The sequence below is a fragment of the Mobula birostris genome, chromosome 4, assembly GCF_030028105.1.
Source record: "Mobula birostris isolate sMobBir1 chromosome 4, sMobBir1.hap1, whole genome shotgun sequence".
Taxonomy (NCBI): Eukaryota; Metazoa; Chordata; class Chondrichthyes; order Myliobatiformes; family Myliobatidae; genus Mobula; species Mobula birostris.
In genome coordinates this window covers 161,797,914-161,804,190 of record NC_092373.1, presented here as the reverse complement: position 1 = coordinate 161,804,190, position 6,277 = coordinate 161,797,914, and positions in this window count along the sequence as shown.

Genomic DNA, 6,277 nt, shown 5'->3' with positions numbered 1-6,277 from the left:
TGCGGTGTAAAGTGAGTCCAAGGACGGAAGATCAGTTTGTGTGATGTTCTGGGCACATTCAAAATTTAACCCTTAGGAAGTGGTTACCGAAGAAGGAAGATTACCAAAGATTGCGATCACCAAGACTCTTGACAATAAATTGAAACCAAATATTGGTCTTGTGACTGATTAATGAAGAAGAGGATGCTGAAGTCTGGCACACTGCCTATAAGACTTTTATCTTTTGCAAGAAATGCACAGAAGCCATACAGGAACAGTTCTTGGATACATGACTCTAAATTATGTAGATGCAAATGTAATCATTCACCAAAGGTTAAATACAGATCTTAAAAAGGCAAACAAGATTGCATTATGCAAGTATGATCTGCTCAGGAATGGGTTCTCCAAAAGGAAGACAAATCATTTCAATATATTTTGGCAAGCTCTCTACCTGAAGCAATAGGGTAGTGTAAACCAGAGTAATGGAATACAATCTCAAGTACACCTTGTTTTCAACCCTTTAAACTTTTACTGTCCTCACCGCCACAATATTCTCTGAATTTCCTCAAAGATACTGATGTCTGAAGTCATGGAGTTCAGCACTTTAGCCCAATGGTCTATGCTGACCAAGATTCCCATCTAAGATATTTGCCAGCCTTTAATCCATATCACTCGAAACCTTTCCTATCCAATGTACCTGACCAAGTACATTTTAAACTGGTTAATGTACTTGCCTCAACCTCTTCCTCGATATACAGCACATTCTATATCTGACCACTGGGTGAAAAAGTCACTCCTCAAGTTCCTATATATATATCTCCCCTCTCACCTTAAACCTTGCAAAGGGTTGAAACTAGAGTGGCAGTGGAATGGGAATTTGAGGTTAGAATCAAAAGGGAGAAAATCAAAGCAGGAAGTACCTAAATGACATAGACCCTCCCACCTAACTGATCCCGGGGAGAATCCCTTATCTGTGTGGCTCAGAAACATACCACAGAGTGATAGAGAGTGATGGAGAAATACACCCAAGCCTTCTAGTTTGTGCATGACAAAATTAACCCCATAGACACCAAATGATGAAACTAGCCAGGTCTCTGTTGATTCAATAGATCAAAAACTTGCATTTGGAGTTAGCCGCGCCTGTAGTGAATATCTAATTCCTGAAGAGAGCTTCATGCTGCTGAGAGTACAATTCTCATTCTTTGTGCAAGAATTGTAAAACTGCAACACCTAAAGTGCAATGCGTAGTACCTATGGTTTCAAATGAGCAGCGTTGACAACAATTGCGCCAATGAGTCAGAACTCAGTGAGACCACAGCACTTGATTAGTATAAGGGTCTCATAGCCTTTCTGATCCATAAACACTCTTTTTTCAAACCCAGTTATCACTGGTTTGGGAGTAATTTTGTCCAGAATCTTCTCAGAGTTCACTCCCTGCTCTAAAATGCAAAAATGCAACAGATATCCTATAATCCAGCAATGCTGAGTTCTCTTTTCAATGCTTAATCACTGCCCCCCCCACCATTGAATCTTATTTGTATCATTTCTTTATTGCAATCTTGTTTCTTCTGCAGCTTGAAACACAAGTAGCCTAAGGTCAGTTCACTCATATAAAATTCCGTCATCACAATTGTTTTACATCATGGTTACCATGGTGCTGGTCTTTAGAATGCAGCCTTGCAACAGACTTTATTGAAGTTTGTGTACAATCAAATTCCAAGAATGTGCATTGTCCTCCAGAAAGTCTCCATTTTGACATTAGAAGTTAGCTTAAAGCACATTTCCCCTTTTAGATAGTAGTGAGGGTAAGGGTTCTTCATGGGAGGGCAGCCAGGATCATAGCTCCAGAGAGGGCTCAGCTACAGAAAAGGGATTTTAATAGTCAGGTGTTTCTGAGATAGTGGACATGGCTCCAGGAAAGTGTAATACCTCCCTGGTGCTGAGGTCAATGATGCCATTGAATAGCTGCCGAGAAGCCTGTAAAGGGAGAAGCATCATCAAGAGTCATCATCCATAACAGGACGAAAGTAGAAGGAAGGATGAGGTACTCCAGGCAGAGTTCAGGGAGCTCGGAAAGAGAATAAGCAATTGAAGAACAGAAAAGGTAGCCATCTGCAGATTGCCACAACTGCCATGTTCTAGTGTGAATAAAGAAAGAACAATGGTGATGAATGTGGCGGCCGGTGGTGTTGCGGCATCCACACCGGATTTCAAGGCGCGTGGTCCCTGGTTTCAACCCCGCTGGCTCCTTGCACGCTTTCCATCCGCGCTGTGTTGTGTGTCAAGCTAGCAACCTGGCCTCGTAAAGGTCAGACAAATGCTAAAAAAAAATAATTGCAAGGTTGCTGTCCGATGCACCACAAGGCGCGGAGAGGAGAACAAGTAGTGATGGGTGAATGGGAGGAGAGATGATTTGGAGGAAAGAAGTTAAGCTCCTAAGGGATTTGAATAATTTCTGGGGGAGATGGGACCTATACAAGCCAGAGTTTACAGATTAGCAGGATCAGGGTTTCTGGGGTTCTTGGGGAGAGTTGAACCTAGAGCGGCAGGGATATGGGAACTTAAGGGTAGAACCAAAGGGGGAAAAAAATCAAATCAGGAAATAAAAGTTGGTGGGTCAGGTAAAAGGGTACTTTAGAAGGGCAAGAGAAATGAAAAGCCAAAACAACAGGACGGTAGCGTAGGTATTAAGTGTATCAGGAAAGGACAAGTCATACAAGCATAAGAAGGTAACAGTAAATAGATTCAGAGAAAGGGAAAATGATGAGATTAAAGTAATGGTTGTTTACCCAAATGAATACAGAACTTGTAATAAAATTGATGAGCTGAGAGCACAAATAGATATAAATTGGTACTGATCTGATATTCACTGCAGGTACATGGTTGGAAGCTGATCAAGGATGGAAACTGAATCTTAGGAGTTATTTGATGTTCCCACAGGGGAAGGCAAAAAGGAAAACAGAGTTAGAACATAGCATTTAGAATAGCACAGTACAGACGCTTATTCCTACTTGTCAAGTCCCATTCTTGCTCTCCAAAGTGCCTTCTTAAACTCCTTCCTTGCAGTCTTGTAATACTCTAGAGCTCTCGATGATCTTTGCTTCCTAAGCCCTAAGTATGCTTCTTTCTTCCTCTTGACTAGATATTCCACATCTTTGGCCAACTATGGCTGTTTAACACTACCATTCTTTCCCTATCTCAATGAGACAAACCTCATACAAGTGCTCCCTAAACAACCTTCTCACTTACGGTGTACATTTCTCTGAGTACATTTGTTCCTGACTTACCATCCCAAGTTCCTGCCTAATAGTGTTGCTATCGCCCTTCCAATTAAATACTTTCCCATACTGTTTGCTCTTATCCCTTCCACAGCGATGGGAAAGTCAGGGAGTTGTGTTCGCTGTCTCTGAAATTCTCACCCATCAAGAGATCTGACTCCTGACCAGGTTCATTGCCTAATATAATCAGCCTGTTTATAGATTGTGTCGGGAATCACTCATGGACACTCTAAGAAATTCAGCCCCATCTAAACCTTTTGTACTAAAGATGTACCAGTCAATATTAGTGAAGTTGAAGTCATCCATGTCAACTACCCTGTTATTTTTGCAAACTCTGCCTCTCGATCTGCAATTCAGCATTTCTGTTGCTTTTAGGGAGTCTATAGAATACTCCCAACAGAGTGATATTTCCCTTCCTGTTTCTGACTTCCACCCACACTGATTCAGTAGACCATTCCTCCACAATGTCCTCCCTTCTGCAGCTGTGATACTATCTCTAATTAGCAATGCCACTCCCCACTTCTTTTAACTCCTTGTGCCTTTTGAACCATTCATTAGCCATTCCTGCCCTTGTCACAGGCAAGTCTCTGTAATGGCCACATTGTTGTAAATTCCTGCACTGGTCCATGCTCTATTCCTGATTCCTGATACTTCTCACATTAAAACAGACACATTTCAGCCCATCAAACTCATTGCAATTATACTATTTCCACTCCCTATTCTTCCTCACATTCTCTTTACATGCTGCATCTACTTTTACACCAACTGCCCCATCCTCTGACCTATCACACTTGTTCCTATCCCCCTGGCACACTAGTTTACACCCTCCCCTACAGCTCTCGCAAACCTGCACACGAGGATACTTGTCACCCTTCAGTTCAGGTGTACAGTCTTTTTCTGTTTTCAGTGTCAAAAAAGCCAAATTAAATCCACTGTGATTCAATGTTGTAAAACAATAAAACATGAAACTTCTGTGGGGTGGGGGTGAATACTTTTTATAGGCACTGTAAGCTATCCCTTTTGTACAAGATATACCCCAGAAAAGTTCCACAAATCAGAAGCCCTGACATTACCCGCTCATTAACTTGCTAAATAATCCTTTTTTTTTAACCGTCACTGGGGTATGATACAGACAGAAATCCAGAGATTAGGTCCTGTTTTTCAGCTTCCCTATATTCTCTCTTCAGGACCTCATCCCTTTTCCTACCTATGTTGTTGATACCAATATGTACCATGAATTCAAATGCTTAGAATGTTGTGGAGCTGATCTGAAATGTCCTTGACCCTGGCACCTGGGAGGCAACATACCATCAGGGAGTCTCTTTCATATCCACAGAATCTCCCGTCTGTTCCTCCAACTACTGAATCCCTGTCATCACCCCTCTCCTCTTCTCCATTCCCCCTTCCCTTCTGAACCACAGAGCCAGACTCAGTGCCAGGGACCTACGTGCTTTCCCCTGTAGGTTGTCCCCTACCCCCCCCCCCAACAGTATCCAAAGTCATGTATGTATTATTGAGGGAAACAGCCAAAGGGGTGACTTTCTCTTTCCTGACAATTACCCAGCTACTTGCCTCCTGTAACATAGGGGTGCCTACCTTTCTGTAGTTCCTATCTGTTACCTCTTATCTATCACCTCCGCATTCTCTCAAATGGTTCAAAATCATCCAGCTTGACTGTCAGTTCCTCAACATAGCCTGTGCCCAGATGCATTTCTCAGAGTTCTTTTGATTATGGATGAAAAACCTGAAGAGCTGAGAAATAATATTGGCTCAGAAGCTCGTGATGCACAATGAATTTGGGTAGAGATAGGGAGAGCAGATAAAGGAAATATAAAAATGAGACTGGGGAGTTAATGGGAAATAGAAAAATGTAAACTATTCTCAATAACTGTTTTGAATCAGTTTTCATGGTTTAGATTAAATAATAGAGATTGGTTTAGATTAAAGCAATCTCTATTATAAGAGAAAAAAAAGTACCGGTGTAGAAATGGGCCAAAGGTTTGGGAAGTCCTTTGGACCTCTTGAATGGGAAGGCTGTGACTGTTGTTTTAGTAAATGTGTTGTCAACAATCTTGCAAAATTCACCAGGTTCTCAGCAATCTAGGAAACTTTTAGACACAAAAAAACTCCTTTTTGGAAAATCAGAAAAGTAACATTACTATTCAAGGAAGGAGGGAGGCAACAAAATAAAAGCCTATAAGCCAATTAACCTAACTTCTGTCATTGAGAAAATGCTAGAATCCAATATTACGTAGGCAAATGCATGGGTAGTTAAAAGAAAAATCATAAAACGTTAAAAGAATGTCGGTTGACCAGAGTCAACAAGATTTATGAAAGTTCTGCTCGACAAATTTTCTGGAGCTCTTTGAGAATGTGACAAATGTCATGGTTAAAGAGGAGCCAACAGATGTAGTGAAATTGGATTTTCAGAACTAATTTGGGCAGGGGTGCCATAAAATGTAACCACACAAGAATGCATAAAGTGGGAGTACTATATTGGCATGGAGAGTGACCAGCTAATGGGAAATCTTTCATTATCAGATTTGCAGCTAGCAACTGGTGGTGTGCCACAGGGATTTATGCTGCAGTCTTCAGCAGTTACAGTCTAGGAAGGAATCACAAGATGGGTAATTTGGGAAGTGGTGAGGAGGATTATAAAAACTGAAATAAATAAAGATAATTTGTCAGATAGAGTATAATGCTGAGAAATGTGAAGTTATGCAAGATGGCAGAAAGAATGAGAAAATATTTATATGGTGTGAGACTGCAAAATATTGAAGAACAAATAGGTCGGGGAGTCCTGGTTAACAAATGGTTAACCAGCGTGGGAGAGGGATTTGATGTTTTTGTTGACATTTATGCAAATTGTTTTTTTGTGCATGGGGGAGGGGGTTGATGCTTTTCTTTGAATGGTTTCCATGATTTTCTTTGTTTTGTGACTGTCTGGACTGTCTTAAAGTTGTATACTGCATACATATTTGAATAATAAATGTACCTCAAACCTTATTAGCTTGTAGATA